The 17,771-nt window shown below is 40.6% G+C and overlaps 1 non-coding gene across 1 annotated transcript; it reads right to left on the bottom strand.

Moving 5' to 3' along the window:
* Positions 1-5,433: 5,433 nt before the first annotated feature.
* Trnas-cga (transfer RNA serine (anticodon CGA)) lies at positions 5,434-5,508 on the bottom strand. Its single transcript has one exon. It is a non-coding gene; the product is annotated as a tRNA-Ser (tRNA).
* Between the last annotated feature and the right edge of the window lie 12,263 nt (positions 5,509-17,771).

The raw sequence follows: 17,771 nt of genomic DNA, 5'->3' as shown, positions 1-17,771 counted from the left end.
GATTCGTCTTCCGTCACCACTGATTTCATCGGACTGGTTAGGGACTGCGATTCAAATCGCTGATCACTTCCAAATATAATGTCTAATTTGCAAACGCCCTCTGAACAGAACTGAGTTTCATTATTTGATTTGTCAGCCGGTCGATAATGTTTACGCGTTCTCCATGTGTTTCACAATATTACTACTTCTCACATACACCATGTCACTTGGATGCCTTTTCCATCAGAGCCTCTCACATAACTTCACTATGTCACAATTTATATATCTCTTTTGTTTTCTGAACTAGTTTTATTTGAGTGGTAGCTGGAACAGCGACCTTCGTAACTTTTAAGATTTCTGGTTTACGGGAGCTACAAAGTGCCATGAAATAATCGCGAAACTCAGTAAAACATTTCTGGGAACGTTTGAATCGTTGACGCAAGGTTATGCAGTTAAGCCACTGGGTCGATGCTAGTTTTATGAATGGTTCCCCTGAGTAAAAAGAAGTCGTCACCGTGTTGCAGGCAAGAGTCGATCACGAAGTTATTACACCTGAACCAGTGATTGTCGTGTTTCGCAAATAATGTGTCCGTTGCTGTTAAACATCATCTAACTGCAATTAAAACCATCATCTAACTGCGAAAAAGGAAGTAGAAATCCTAATCGATATGTGCCTGTAATTCATTTAAGGAAATAAACTAAAGATACGTTGAGTTGCAAGAACGTTTCTTCCTAGTCTTATGACCGACGGGCAGAAGGAATATCTAGTGGATATTTAAAAGGAATTCCTCGAAGTTTTTAGCTCGTGCTTTGTTTCGGATACACTCATATGCGCATGGTGAAGAAAGGGTGTAAGAACGCATAGGTTAAAAAGAAAGTCGGTATAATGTGTGTTCATTACAGCAAAACATCTCGTGGTATGTATTACAAAATGACTGTGTTGCTCCTTCTTTGTTTCGATCATAGACGTCTACAACACATGAGACTTACCGAACGGTGGAAACAGACTAAACAGATGACTTGCATCGCATGACATGCTCCTGCTGAGTACACAAGCCTCGCCATCATTTAAGGTCACACGTCTGTGTGATTTTTATGTTTTTATTACTTATTATTTTAATTATTTTGTTTCATATTTTTTACTTTTTTAAAATGGGGTGTAATTTTTCATTCTTTTAAAATTTTTTTCTTTATGTTTACACACTTTTAATTCATATACGCATGGAATAAATACGCAAACACATGAAAAATACCCTTAAATATTTAACACAGAGCGCAAAAAACAGTAAGCATAAATTTGATACCGAACGAAGTATTAAGTAATGTAGAAATTTTATGGCAATAATGTACGTAAATTGTTAATATTACGTAGATAAACTTACGATACGACCATTTTATACACATAAACATACTTAAAAGCATGCCTCTTTGCAAGCTGAACGATTTGTGCGACAAATAATTAACCATTGAAAAGCATACATCCTGTTATCTCCTATTTTAAAATTCTTGTCATTGTTTATTTAAACTGTGCAATAATAAAAACTGAAACATAAGAAATCGCCACTAGAGAAACTAACTTCAAAAAATTCGGAGCAAAGTCTTGCGATAGCAAATTCGAATTAAAAATGAGTATGACTGGCTGAAATAAGCAGAATGACTGACTGAAATAAGCTGAAGAACTGCGAAACAGTGCATGCAGGACAAAATACCGTCAGCTTTTCAAACTAAGTAATAAAATTTGTCGAACTTAAGCGTGCCTTGTTCGAAAATAAATTTTATACGAGATAGTTAAGTAGCTTCTGATGAAGGAACAGTAAAACATTTTCTGATGCGTAGAAGGAAGGTGATCTTTTTTCTAACAGTTATTTTTATGGAAATTTTTGGGTTAGTTTAAATTTCTGCGTGGTCGTCGGTAAAATTTCAAGTACTCGATCAAACAATATAACATTTTGTATATGGCTGGGCATAATTCTGGTTTGGTAATGCATTGTTTCCCCAAGTCCAAAGATTTTTCGATGATTTTCAGCCACTGGTGAATAAAATCTTTAACGTGTAAACAAAGAAATGCTAATCACCTTTGATAATCATTTCTTTAAATTATATCCAAATGTAACACTTAAAACGCACCTCACCTTTTACGAAAAACGTTTTCTTGTGTTAACGCATGATTTTCCCCATGTAAAACTCGAACTATGGAAGATTTTTCCACATCCTTTTTATCATTACGATAGGGCTAGTTTGTATTGTCATTTGCATCACTTTAAACCGTTTCAATACGTGTGATTCGCGTAAATCACCATTTTTCGTGAAATTAAGACCACTATATCGTGACAACAAATAAAGCGTTCATAAAACAACAGGACACCATTAATTACGAGCGTATTTGTCTACCTTATTACAAAATTTTAATTGATTCGCACAAGTCTGAAACACAGAAGTGCCCCGCGTATAAAAGCTTTTTCTTGCACGTAAATCCGAATAAAGGTAGATTTTTGAAAGAGAGTTTTCAGTTTTATCTTAAGAACGAATTTTTTATTTTATTTCATTCAGTTTCAACCGTTCCCGCGTATTCAGTTCAGCTAAGAATGCGTTTTACGTGGTCCATGTATATACAGTTTGAATCACTGTATCTCGACAACAGATAGAGATCATTGCAGAAAAAAGTTGGTTTTGACTTGATCCATTTACCTACCTTCGTGCAAAGTAGGAACCGATTTGCACAAATTTAAGATGTAGAAGTGGCGAGCTTCAAAAACTTCGAAGAAAAACGTGTTCCTTGCACGTAAAATCCAAATGAAGCAGGACTTTTTCAAACGGTTAAAACTTATCTCAGACCAAGGTCCCGTGGACCAAATTTCAACCATGAGTATCGCTCCAGTCCGGAGTTATCTAGGAGTGAATGTCTTGCACGCAAGATTCGAACGATGCACGCACAAATGGTGCCATCACCTGAGCATTCATTTCAGCCTGTCTAAAATCTTTTTCAGAAGGACTTTATCGACTCGCACAATATGCCTGGGCGCCAGGTCTAGTTCGTCGTTCAAAACTTGCATAATATACTGTAACATAACTACAGTAAGACAGGTGTTTCAACGGTTATTCAAATGGCCGCTGATCAGAGTTAAAATTAAAACTCTTGCCTCATGCTCCTAGTTCAAATAGGAACCGAGCACCAACCCCCCCCCCCCGCTCCTCCACCGCCATCTCCTTCCCCCTGTCTCCAAAACCAGATTCTGAATGCTCCCTTTTCACACATATTTACAATTGTATAACATAAGCGACGGAAGGTAGTGCAGCAAGTAAAAGCTACATGCGGGGTTAATCGATAAGAAATTACATTATTAAAAATGTTACACAACTATTACGGGTAAAAATAAAAAACGAGAGAGGAAGTTAAAGGCATGTGAGGGAGGTAATGAGACGAAGCAGAGCTGAGCAGTATCACAGATGGAGGACGTGTCAAATATACCATAAAAGAAAGAATGAAGATGAAGAAATATGTTAAAAACAGGGTGGATCCAAAGAGACAGCTGTAGATTGGATTTCTGAGCAATACTAAGGAAGAAAAGCAGCCTCTAAAAAAAATGAAATTAAATTCCTCCTGAAAGACGAGGAACACTAAGATGTCCCTGACTCGTACCCCTGCACCTGCAAAAATTATTCCGTTTTGATATGATTATAAATGATTTCTCTTTTATTCCCATATAGATCAGGGAATTTATTTAAAATTTATCTTTGATGTTACAAGTCATTCAGCTAGTATGGAAGAACACTTACATATTTTTTTCATCTGGTTATCGTTATGGAAAGACACATAGCACAAACGTTCCTGTTTTGCAGTTGTTTCATTTACAGTTTAATGAAAAATCCTGTTCCGAGTATTTATTTCAATCTTTTCACTTTGGAATTAGTGTTTTTACAGTAGAATCGTTTGTAGGTCGAGAACACCTGCCATGATCGTATCTAGGTTAGTAAAAAAAGGGTGTTTATGTGCGTATATAGAGGCGAGATTATGTGTTTACAGAACATTTGAGTTAGCTAAAGGACTGACGAAAACGTGTGGACAGGCACAGCAGGAAGGAATTGGCAGCAAGCAGTAGATACGTGTCTATTAGAGACTTCTGATGCACTTAATGTGAGAAACAGTGAATGTTGTGAAAACCTCCCAAATACATAATTCATGAGAATTATATTAATGAAGAATAAAAAATATTTAGTACTTGTGGCTGTAGAGTTATCATGTTACAATTAGTTGTTAGCGAGTCTCTGCACTGAGCGCGTGTAATACAGGCGTTGTGGGAGCTTTATTCGTTCATAATAGAGCCAAAGAGACTCAAACATTACGTGAGTGATATTGAGAACTAGCAGTCGCACGTTTTCCTCTACTGTATCTGTTTATCTAAATTTGAAACCATTGCAGCCGGCCGAAGTGGCCGTGCGGTTAAAGGCGCTGCAGTCTGGCACCGCAAGACCGCTACGGTCGCAGGTTCGAATCCTGCCTCGGGCATGGATGTTTGTGATGTCCTTAGGTTAGTTAGGTTTAACTAGTTCTAAGTTCTAGGGGACTAATGACCTCTGCAGTTGAGTCCCATAGTGCTCAGAGCCATTTGAACCATTTTTGAAACCATTACAAAGCGATTTTAGTTACTAGTCACGGGTAACAACCGAAAAAGTGTATGAATTAAATAGTAAAGGCGAATATATTTTCTGATATAAGAGGTACTAGTACTATAGTTTTATAACTGACAAATGCAAGTCACCTGTAGTCGTTGGTGCTAATGTACACTTATCAGCCAGAACATCATAACCGTTGGCCTACTATCGATATAAACCCGTTCAGTCAATAGTAGCGTCACCAGGGCGAGGAATGACTGCTGGACAGACACACGTACGGCGCAGGCAGTATCATTGAGCGTGCTGCTCATGTGTAGAATAGGAAAGGCGCGATGTATATCTGGGTTTGACCGAGGGCAAGATTGTGATGGCCCGTAGGCTCGGCAAGAGCATTTCGGGAAATGCACAACTTCATCAGGTTACCTTCCATTCAGAAGACTGTTGCACTCAGCGACTCTTATATTGACTTGTAAATAATAGGTTTCAGCTATCAGTCGTCCTTTTCAAATTTTATTGGCAGATCTAGGTTTCAGCTAGAAACTAGCCATTCTCAATGCACTATCATTTTAAATTTTATTGGCAGATCTAGGTTTCAGCTAGAAACTAGCCACTCTCAATGCACTATCATTTTTGATCAATGCGTGTAATACCTGTTGGTCGGGCTTCATCCACAGTTCATTGAAGCACCAAACTGTGGATGAAGCCCGACCAACAGGCACTACATGCATTGATCAAAAATGATAGTGCATTGAGAATGGTTAGTTTCTAGCTGAAACCTAGATCTGCCAATAAAATTTAAAAAGGACAACTGATATGAAACTTCCTGGCAGATTAAAACTGTGTGCCCGACCGAGACTCGAACTCGGGACCTTTGCCTTTCGCGGGCAAGTGCTCTACCAACTGAGCTACCGAACCACGACTCACGCCCGGTACTCACAGCTTTACTTCTGCCAGTACCTCGTCTCCTACCTTCCAAACTTTACAGAAGCTCTCCTGCGAACCTTGCAGAACTAGCACTCCTGAAAGAAAGGATATTGCGGAGACGTGGCTTAGCGACAGCCTGGGGGATGTTTGCAGAATGAGATTTTCACTCTGCAGCGGAGTGTGCGCTGATATGAAACTTCCTGGCAGATTAAAACTGTGTGCCCGACCGAGACTCGAACTCGGGACCTTTGCCTTTCGCGGGCAAGTGCTCTACCATCTGAGCTACCGAAGCACGACTCACGCTTCACATCTCAAGTTTCATATCAGCGCACACTCCCCTGCAGAGTGAAAATCTCATTCTGGAAACATCCTCCAGGCTGTGGCTAAGCCATGTCTCCGCAATATCCTTTCTTTCAGGAGTGCTAGTTCTGCAAGGTTCGCAGGAGAGCTTCTGTAAAGTTCGGAAGGTAGGAGACGAGGTACTGCCAGAAGTAAAGCTGTGAGTAGCGGGCGTGTGTCGTGCTTCGGTAGCTCAGTTGGTAGAGCTCTTGCCCGCGAAAGGCAAGGTCCCGAGTTCGAGTCTCGGTCGGGCACTCAGTTTTAATCTGCCAGGAAGTTTCATATCAGCGCACACTCCGCTGCAGAGTGAAAATCTCATTCTAGGACAACTGATAGCTGAAATCTGTTATTTACAAATGCACAACTTGTTTGGTGTTCGAGGAGTGCTGTGGTGAATGTCTTCAGCATGTCGCAAAACCAGGGTGAAAACACGTCCAGATGCCGTGAGGTTGGCGGCCACCCCGAATTACATATTTTGGAAGTCGTACGCTGGGCAGATTGGTAAAACAGGACAGGCTGATAACTGTGCCGGAACCAACATCAGGCTTTAATGCTGGTCAGAGTACAAGTGTGTCTAAACACACAGAGTACCGAACACCCCTAAGAATGGGCCTCCGCAGCCGACGACCCATGCATGTTCCAATGTTAACACCACAACATTGGCTGCTGCTACTGGAATGGAAACGTAACCATCGGGACTGGACGGTGGTGAAGTGGCGGAGCGTAGTATGGTCTGACGAATCCCGATACATTCTTCACCATACCGATAGGACGGACGAAGTCCGTCTTCCTCCAGGGTAACACCTGCTTCACACTTGTACTGCGGCGGCTCCATTATGCTCTGGGAAACATTCACGTGGGCATCCTTGGGTCCAGAGGACCTCGTGCGAGGTACCACGATAGCCAAGGGGTATCGTACACTGATTACAGACAACGTACGCCCCTTCGTGACGATCGTGTTTCCCGACGGCAGAGGCACATTAATGTGCTGGCCCCCGAAATCACCAGATCTGAACCCTATCGAACACGTCTGGAGAGTGATCGAACATGGCGTCAGAGCTCATCATCAGCTCCCGGAATTTACGAGAATTAGTTGACCTTTGTGTGTATGTGTGTTGTCAACTCCCTCCAGCGACCAACCAAGGCCTCACTGCTTCCACGCCACGACGTGTCACCGCCGTTTCCCGTGCCAAAGGTGGACACACCGGCTATTAGGTAGATAATATTCTGGATGATCAGTGTATATACTACGTATAACGGTTCCAAGATCTCTGAATTATGTCAGAGCCCTGTGCTATGAAACTAAAGTGGGTCTGGTAGCGTCACTAATAAAATTAATGACATTAGAATATTCGAACGTTGTTGTTGTTGTGGTCTTCAGTCCTGAGACTGGTTTGATGCAGCTCTCCATGCTACTCTATCCTGTGCAAGCTTCTTCATCTCCCAGTACCTACTGCAACCTACATCCTTCTGAATCTGCTTAGTGTATTCATCTCTTGGTCTCCCCCTACGATTTTTACCCTCCACGCTGCCCTCCAATACTAAATTGGTGATCCCTTGATGCCCCAGAACATGCCCTACCAACCGATCCCTTCTTCTAGTCAAGTTGTGCCACAAACTTCTCTTCTCCCCAATCCTATTCAATACTTCCTCATTAGTTATGTGATCCACCCATCTAATCTTCAGCATTCTTCTGTAGCACCACATTTCAAAAGCTTCTATTCTCTTCTTGTCCAAACTATTTACCGTCCATGTTTCACTTCCATACATGGCTACAGTCCATACAAATACTTTCAGAAATGACTTCCTGACACTTAAATCTATACTCGATGTTAACAAATTTCTCTTCTTCAGAAAAGCTTTCCTTGCCATTGCCAGTGCATATTTTATATCCTCTCTACTCGACCATCATCAGTTATTTTGTTCCCCAAATAGGAAAGCTCCTTTACTACTTTAAGTGTCTCATTTCCTAATCTAATTCCCTCAGCATCACCCGACTTAATTCGACTACTTTCCATTATCCTCGTTTCGCTTTTGTTGATGTTCATCTTATATCCTCCCTTCAAGACACCATCCATTCCGTTCAACTGCTCTTCCAAGTCCTTTGCTGTCTCTGACAGAATTACAATGTCATCGGCGAACCTCAAAGTTTTTATTTCTTCTCCATGGATTTTAATACCTACTCCGAATTTTTCTTTTGTTTCCTTTACTGCTTGCTCAATATACAGATTGAATAACATCGGGGAGAGGCTACAGCCCTGTCTCACTCCCTTCCCAACCACTGCTTCCCTTTCGTGCCCCTCGACTCTTATAATTGCCATATGGTTTTTGTACAAATTGTAAATAGCCTTTCGCTCCCTGTATTTTACCCCTGCCACCTTTAGAATTTGAAAGAGAGTATTCCAGTCAACATTGTCAAAAGCTTTCTCTAAGTCTACAAATGCTAGAAACGTAGGTTTGCCTTTCCTTAATCTTTCTTCTACGATAAGTCGTAAGGTCAGTATTGCCTCACGTGTTCCAGTATTTCTACGGAATCCAAACTGATCTTCCCCGAGGTCGGCTTCTACTAGTTTTTCCATTCGTCTGTAAAGAATTCGTGTTAGTATTTTGCAGCTGTGGCTTATTAAACTGATTGTTCAGTAATTTTCACATCTGTCAACACCTGCTTTCTTTGGGATTGGAATTATTATATTCTTCTTGAAGTCTGAGGGTATTTCACCTGTTTCATACATCTTGCTCACCAGATGGTAGATTTTTGTCAGGACTGGCTCTCCCAAGGCAGTCAGTAGTTCCAATGGAATGTTGTCTACTCCGGAGGCCTTGTTTCGACTCAGGTCTTTCAGTGCTCTGTCAAACTCTTCACGCAGTATCGCATCTCCCATTTCATTTTCATCCACATCCTCCTCCACCTCCACAATACTGTCCTCAAGCACATCGCCCTTGTACAGACCCTCTATATACTCCTTCCACCTTTCCGCCTTCCCTTCTTTGCTCAGAACTGGGTTTCCATCTGAGCTCTTGATGTTCATACATGTGGTTCTCTTATCTCCAAAGGTCATTCGAACGTTAGAAAGTACGAAATTGACGATGGTTTAATAGAAAATAGTGGTAAATGCTACAGTTATCGTTGGGAAGAAACGAAAACATATGGGAAAGGCTTGGAAAACTCGCCCAGTAATATCCTTCAAAAATACCACATCGCAACTGGAGGCGTGGAAGAAGTAGAGGAGTTACACAACCCAAGGGAGAAGACCTGAACATCAAAGAGCGCCTGCAGTTGGACATTTTCCTATTACTAAGAGTACACTTAACGACCATCATCGTTTTCTGAAAGGAGGATCATACTGCACTGAAACAATAAAAGCCACACTTAATATCTGCCGGCCGGGTTGGCCGAGCGGTTGTAGGCGCTACAGTCTGGAACCGCGCGACCGCTATGGTCGCAGGTTCGAATCCTGCCTCGGGCATGGATGTGTGTGATATTCTTAGGTTACTTAGGTTTAATTTGTTCAGAAGTTAAGTCCCATAGTGCTCAGAGCCACTTTGAACTTAATATCTTTCTTCTCAAAAATTTACCATTTTTATAACGGTACCATGCTGTGCAGATTATAATGAAGATGATGGAAAGAGCAATACTGGACGCGTTACTTCCATTTTCAAATTTTTCAAGTGTTTAGAAGATTGTGCTTTGAAATAGATCGTTTCCAACAATGATTTATTAGCTTAGAAACCAAGTTTGGTTTATTAAAGTACAGTAAGCTACCGCTTTTTGGTTTTTTGGGTTGGGTTGTTTTGAGGAAGGAGACCAGACAGCGAGGTCTTCGGTCATATCGGATTAGGGAAGGACGGGGAAGGAAGTCGGCCGTGCCCTTTCAAAGGAACCATCCCGTCATTTGCTTGGAGCGAATCATGAAAAACCTAAAACAGGATGGCCGGACGCGGGATTGGACCGTCGTCCTCCCGAATGCGAGTCCATTGTCTGCGCTACCTCGCTCGGTTAGGTTTCTTGTATTTTATAATAATCTCGGATACGTGTAGAATATAGTGAACCCAAAAAATGGATAGAGCTATAAAATTTTTTGGCAATGAACTATGTCTGGTAAAATTTAGTTTTCTCAGATTTAGATACCTGAATTAAAAGGCGCGCTGGAAGATTTCCTGCACTCGGTCTGTTCCACTGACGCCGATGAATTTATCGTTCCGATTACTATATTTACTTCTATACGTATATCTATACTCTGCAAAGAACTACTGAATTCATGGCAGAGGATACGTCTCATTGTAGGAGTTATTAGAGTTTGTTTCCGTTTCATACACGTATGAAGTCCGGGAGGAATGATTATTTAAATGCCTCTGTGCGCGCTGTAACTAAACTAATCTTGTTCTTACAGTCCCTACGATATGTAGGGGGTTGTACAACATTTCGAGGGTCACCATTTTAAGTCGGTTCTTGAAGCTTTGTTAGCGGGCTTTCAGATATTTTGCGTAACTGTTGCCGTTTTACAGCGGTATGCATGTCCGATTGTGCGTGACGTTGTGTGGACCGAACTCCTCCACCACGTTGTCTTACTACGAACTCCGATGGCTTGAAGCATCAAATTAAAAGTCGACATGTGTAGATCTTTACATCGTGCCCATCGAGAACAGATGAATATTCTGTTTTTTTGCGTCATTGTATACATGAGCAGCAAATGCTGTAAGGCGGAGTGATTTTGACAGAACACGCAATCCGCTAGCTGACGCAACATGTATGTGAAGGGAAACTTTCAAGCGCTACTACCACCAGACATATCCGCAGTAAACAGTGGCGGATTTACATGTAGGCCCACTAGGCACGGGCCTACGGGCGGCATCTTATGGGGGTGCGGTATTTTTTGCTCTGTATTCATTTCAAACTTTTACGTTTTAAACTAACTGCGCTTACAAACGACAAAAATTTTTAACATTGTTAAACAACTTGCTAGTTTAAATAAGCCTTAAGAACTAAATTCGACAGTACAAGCTTGGAAATACACATAGTTTACTTGGTGACTGAATGGAAATTTAACATTGGGTTTCTGTCTGGTATCATCTTCATGACTCTTCAAAATATTCTGAAGTAATCTGTCAGGACGGCAGTCTACAATGCAGTATTTGAAACGTTATTATATTGAGAATGTTGTCGCCTACTAACCCTACTATATTTTCCCAGTGAAAATACCGGGACCCCTGAAAATCTGTGATAAACTAATCAGCAGTTTCTTAAATCAGTATGTATAACCCGACTCTACTTAAATTTCTTGTAGAAATTACGGGGAAGTATCAAGTCAACCCTCCATTACTGTAATTAATAAGAAAGCTCTGTGGTCTTCAGTATCTGAGCTTTGACTTAATGACACCCGTTTAACAAACCATGTTGATACTGGGAATGTTTTACATTTTTAAACACATGTTTATACGATAAAAACATAAGCAAAATAAATAATGTGTGAAATACACTTCACAACAGTTTAAAAATTTTATTTATTTATTTACAGAGTTACGTTTTTGGCGAAAAAAGTAGAAACCAATTTTCGCTTGCACCCTGCACGACATCAAAGTTCCCACTCTGTACAGTCGAATAGTACGTGGCATTGCAAATTTTATATTAAACTTCTTAACCACGCTTTTTTTTCTTAGAGGAAAAGTTATTTGTATTTTATGTTGGAACAAAAGGTGCATTTGCGTCTAGACATAACAGCAGTGCTCACACAAATGGCAACACACCACATCTACTGCCAATTATACTACTTAAACATTATAGTCTGTCTTCTCTGTCCACAGAAACCGCTAAAATGTTATAAGTGGGATAAGAGTCGATCCAGCACTCCTCACTGCAAGAAATTGCAAAAATTATTTTCTTTTTAAATTAGAAAGACAGTATCAAGAATGTTAAAAACATATTTTCGTCCCAGCTAAAATTCCCTCTACGCAGGAAACAGAAGCCAAAAAAGGAACTGTCCCGCTTTCTTTTAGCACAGTTACGTCGAGTAAACCGAGTTGGTCGGTTCATCGCTCGGTGTTTAAAGGAAAAATATTTGTGCTCGTGTGCCGTGTTTAAAGAAAAAAGCTTTATGCTCGTGTGCGGTGTAGTGCGATTGGAACTGGGTACAATCTTTCTTTCTTTCCTTTTACAATTTTTTTCTTTTGTTTTGAGCGTTGGTTGACAATTTTGTTAGTGCTTTAACATGAATAACAGCGAAAAAAGCAAACTTGCAAAATGAAATAGGCGGCATTTCGGAAATTATCGATGGAAATTGTTCTAAAAACGCACGGCAGAGTAGATAAAATTCTCAAAAATTGCTGCTGGTTTGAGTTAGAGTTCAAGTAGTACGGATGATATTTCTGGCACTGCATCTGTTGTAAAAGCAGTAAATACAGACGAAACAAAAGTTGAAAATGAAGAAAAGGAAATTGTTCTGATTTCGAGTTTCACGAAAAAATAAGTGGTGAGTCAGACATCACAAAAAGGAAAAACCTCGTTAGTGATGATCCTGCAGAATGGTGTGTCAATGAATCAACAATTGACATTCTCTTACAACGTGGCATTAATCAAAATTGTAACAGTGATTTTTCTAATTCAAGAACATCAATAGGCGATAAAACCAGATATTTGAACAAAAATGTATTTTACCGTAAATGGTGAATCAACTTTGCGTGATTTTCTAGTATACTCCCGTAGCATCGGTGTTGTATTTGTGCACCACGTAAATTGTTCGAGGTAAGGCAGCGATTGCTACTAATGGTATTGCAGATTGGAAAAATATTTCTAATATTTTATCTCATCATGAGAATTCACTTGAACACAAATATTCTGAGTTTTCACTCTTAACAATAAAAAAGTCACTTGGCACAATTCCGAGTCATATGTTGAGACAGAAAAAATGTACTGGTGTAATGTGCTGAAAAGCGTGTTTGCAGTTGTGGAGATGCTAACAAGTAGTGGACCTGCCCTACGTGGACACGTTGAAAGATTCCATTCATTACATAATGGTCAATTTATGACGTCTCTTGAACTTATAGCCGAGTTTGATCCTTTTCTCGCAGACCACATTGAACGATACGGAAACCCAGGGCAGGGACGTACAAGTTATCTTTCTTCAACAATCTGTGATAAAACAATAGAGCTTCTTACTGAACGGATAAAAAGAATTATCGTAAGTGAAGTGAATCAGGCCAAATATCTCTCTATAATAGTAGATTCCACTGTAGACATTTCACATATTGATCAGTTATCTTTCATATTAAGATATGTGAACGAGAATGGTAAACCCGTTGAACGTTTCCTTCTGCTTTTATCAAAACCGAGACACAAGTCCGAAAGCTGAGGCCGTACTAAAAGTCCTGTCTACAAATTGCATTGATATTGTATTGTATTGTATGGAACTGGAGACCAAGAAATGATGGAGAGGCTTCGTCACCGACGTAGCCCCCAGTGGTTCACAACCCCACAACAGGCTACGCAATCCACTCACTGCACCACCGCTCCAAACAGAACCCAGGGTTATTGTGCGGTTCGGCCCCCAGTGCCCCCCCCCCCCCCCCCCCCGGCAACGTCTCATACCAGACGAGTGTAACCCCAATGCGTGGTAGAGTAATTATGGTGTACGCGAACGTGGAGAAAGTGTTTGCCCAGCAATCGTCGACATAGTGTAACTGAGGCGAGATCCATTGATATTACTGACAGTAGACGCCAGTCAGATGACAACGCAAGCAATATGTCAGGAACCTACACTGGTATGCAGGCACGCATTAAAGAACGAAATCCGAAAGCGCATTATGTGCCTTGTGGAGCAAATCCTTTGAATTTAGTCGGCACTAGTTCTGCAAGCTGTTGTCGGGAAGCATGTTCATTTTTCAATGTAGTGCAAAACCTTTATAATTGTTTTCCTCTGCTTCTACACAGCGCTGGGATAAACTTCTTTCTTCCATGAAACCAGGAAACAAAACGGTAAAAAGTCTATCAAAAACACGTTGGTCAGAAAGAAAGGAAGCGTGTGTAATTCTATCTGAAAACTGGAAGGGCGTTATCAATGCCCTCACACACTTTGCCAATAATACGTTTGAAAAACCATTTGTGGGGATTGAAGCTTCAGCTTTATTGAATCAACTCAGCAGACTACAAACAGTATTCATGATGACAGTTTGGAAGGACATACTGATACTAAAATAGTGCATGAATTATATGAATCAGCTGTAGGATTTATTACGTCTATTCGTGGCATTTTCGACTATTATGAAAATAAATCCATGGAGTTTGTGACCGATATAGATTGTGAATGCACCTATAAAAGGTCACGAAGCGGACTCTGAAGAAGTTTTTCTAAGTGGAAGGGAAAAATTTAGAGTCGAAACATTTCTCCCAGTACTCGACAAATTTTACGCCGAATTAGTGAGGAGGAAAGAAAACTATAGAACACTGTTGGACTCCTTTATAGTTTTCAGTAACTTTAAGAACAGTTCCTTCCCTAGGGAATGTGTACATTCGGCGGAACGTTCGAAATCTTCTGGGATTAGTGATATACCAGACGAAATGAGTAAATTTTTACGCAAAGAGAGGTTACAGTCCGTGTTTCCCAATGTTGACATTGCTCTTAGAGTATTTCTAGATATGGAACTTACAAATTGTTCAGCAGAACCCTCGTTTTCGGCTCTTAAAAGAGTGAAATCGTACCTACGTTCTGTGTTGCTTGAGGAGAGATTGAACACCTTGTCCATTCTTCACATCGAAGCCGACCCTCCTAACTGATAACCGTCTGAACTACGAAGAAGCAAAATGGTAAAAAGTTTATCAAAAACACGTTGGTCAGCACGAAAGGAAGCGTGTGTAACGCTATCTGAAAACTAATCAACAAGTTTTCTGTCAAAGCCAGACGCAGACTTTGCTGACTGGTGAATTTGTTTATTTATTCATATTAGTTTTAAAAATCTAATATCATAAGGTGATTTTTATTATAACTTAGAGAACATTCATTGGATTTACAATGTACGTATTACCTGTTTATTTTACAACTGGCGATGGCAGAACGCGGACCTAAACCTCGTTTACGTGCATACGTGACCGAAGGGGGCGGACAGTACTAATGACACAGGCCGCTCGGCGCTGTATAGTCAAGTCATAGTGATACTGTAGTATATTACAACTGATGCGTGTTCTTGGCGTCTGCTGAAATGTATAGGTATCGCGGAAATATACGTTATCGGAAAGTGCGCCCAGATGAAAAAGTGTTAATAAATAACGCAGTTCAGTTCTGTCGATAAATACGTAAACGCTTTGCTAATATCGTTAGAAAGAGCTATGGTGAGAGCAGTAGGTGCAGTACAAAAGTGTTCAGCCCTTACATGGATTAAATGTATTATGTACACTTATTATGCAGCATCTAGCTACACAGATCCTAATTCTTTGCACGTAAACTATTAGATTATAAAACAAATTTGATTTTTCTACACGCCGGCCGCTGTGGCCGAGCGGTTCTACGCACTTCAGTCCGGAACCGCGCGACTGCTACGGTCACAGGTTCGAATCCTGCCTCGGGCATGAATGTGTGTGATGTCCTTAGGTTAGTTAGGTTTAAGTCGTTCTAAGTTCTAGGGGACTAATGACCTCAGATATTAAGTCCCATAGTGCTCAGAGCCATTTGAACCATTTGATTTTTTTCATACTGCCCTGTATAATTATGTAATAACAAATCCAGTTCTGTGTTTGTTCGTCTGTATTCAGTTATTAGTTCCTGGACCGAAATCTATATTTCATTTTAATTTCTTACGCTTACTATAGATTCATGTATTAATACCGAACGTGGTTTTTTATCTGCTACACATGCAAGTTATTAGATCGTAAAACGACAGTTTAATTTTTAATTTGAACGCATCTCTGTAAAAGTATTAATTTCTAATGTATGACACGTTCACTTCAATTTTTAGATCGTAACACAACTTTTTTTATTTTCACTTTCAACGGTTTCGTGTAAAAGAACATATAATAAGGGAATGTATAACAAAAATCTGTGGTGTCCTACAGGCTCTGGTGAATTTTTTAGACCATAAAAGGAAAGTTATTTTCCTTGTGCTCATTTCTGTTGTCTTTCGACAGAAGAATGTGTTAATGCAGTTTTAAGTTGGTTCTACCCGCTGCCGTACATCAATTACAGTTCAGGAACCATATTACATTTTGATTGAGAGCGAGTAGACCGCTAACGCGTCCTTCAGAACAACAAATAGCAGAGTACCGAAACAGTTCACAGCGCTCCCACCCAAAACGGCAACTGCGAAGTGATTGAGTAATAGTTATCATTTAAAACAGCGTTTTTGGGGGGGGGGGGGGGATGTAATATGGTGTGCCTAGGGGCGCAAAAGTTTTAAATCCGCCGCTGGAAGTAGATAATTATACGTGTCCTGTAGACCGGTGTGTGAAAACCTTGCAAACTTGCCTTACGCGAACTGCGGCGTTCTGAGGGGCTAAACGACTAGGGCAGACTCTGGGTACACGCAGGGCATTAAGTGTGAATTACAGCAGTTTGGATTCTTAAACATTGGTTTTCCCTATCGGTGCTGAACCGTAATAATGTAGGAAATTACCGCAAGAATCTGGTGGTACCTTTGTGAAGCACTTTATTTCCTTACAACCACAGTTTCAAACATTGGACTGTAGCCAGCGAGAAAGTCGACAGAAAAAGAAAAATAGACAAGACAGAACGCTTTCCAATAAAACGGCAATTACGCCGCTTCGTACCGATAATGGCGATATCGTTAAAACTTGCATTACGTCGTAACCTTAATTATGGCTTGGAATTCCGTAAACTAGCGATAAAATCTACGTTAAATCGGTTATTTATGCTTCGAGGATGTGGGATAACAGTATATAAATTCGTTCCACTTATCAGCGAGAAGTACCACAATCCATTGCTCCTCGTTCTTGCTTTCCGCTGTTGCAAACGTTTTATGTGGACTAACTCACATCGAACGTCGTCAGAGGGTACCCTATAAACACTTTTTCTCGAAAGGCGAAACCCTGCGATTTAAATATGCTGTCTCAACTCGAATCTTCCTTTTTTATGTGCAATGTGGTTAGTAATTTCTGTGAAAATGTTGTTTGGTGTTGACGATGTTTGGTTCGTGGAGCGCTCAACTGCACGGTCATCAGCGCCAGTACAAAGTCCCAATTTTTTTCACAGCCAGTCGAGCCACTGTCACGAATGATGACGATGCTGAAATGGTGAGGCCAAGATAACACCTAGTCCCCGGGCAGAGAAAATCCCCCAACCCGCACAGGAACAGAACGCGGGATCCTGTGATCCACAGACTGCAACGCTAGCCACTAGAACAGAAGCTATGGACTGAAAAATGTTGTGGTTCTAGCAAAACTTTATTACCGCAATATGGTTTTTATGTGTATAAGATTTTCCGCTACACTTGTACGACAACTTGAAACTGATAGGTACTACGGACAGGTACTACGAAATAAGTAGCGGTGCCCTAATAACCTGGACTACAAAAAATTTTGTAAAACAGTGAAATTTGTAGGTAATAATATGAGTCTAGTGACATAAATTTTGAATCCTGGTTCTATGCAATGAGAAGAATTAAGTAAGAGCTGAAAGGTTAATAACAAGGGAACCTCCCCATCGCACCCCCCCCCCCCCCTCACATTTAGTTATAAGTTGGCACAGTGGATAGGCCTTGAAAAACTGACCACAGATCAATCAAGAAAACAGGAAAAAGTTGTGTGGAACTATGGAAAAAATAAGCAAAATATACAAACTGAGTAGTCCATGTGGAAGATATGCAACATCAAGGATATCCTGAGCTCAGGAGCGCCGTGGTCTCGTGGTAAGCGTGAGCAACTGCGGAGCGAGACGTCCTTGGTTCAAGTCTTCCCTCAAACGAAAAACTTAATT

Source organism: Schistocerca cancellata, chromosome 8 (assembly GCF_023864275.1).
Source record: "Schistocerca cancellata isolate TAMUIC-IGC-003103 chromosome 8, iqSchCanc2.1, whole genome shotgun sequence".
In the NCBI taxonomy this organism is placed as follows: Eukaryota; Metazoa; Arthropoda; class Insecta; order Orthoptera; family Acrididae; genus Schistocerca; species Schistocerca cancellata.
The sequence above is the reverse complement of the archived record's forward strand: the minus strand, read 5'-3'. Positions and strand labels throughout refer to the sequence as shown.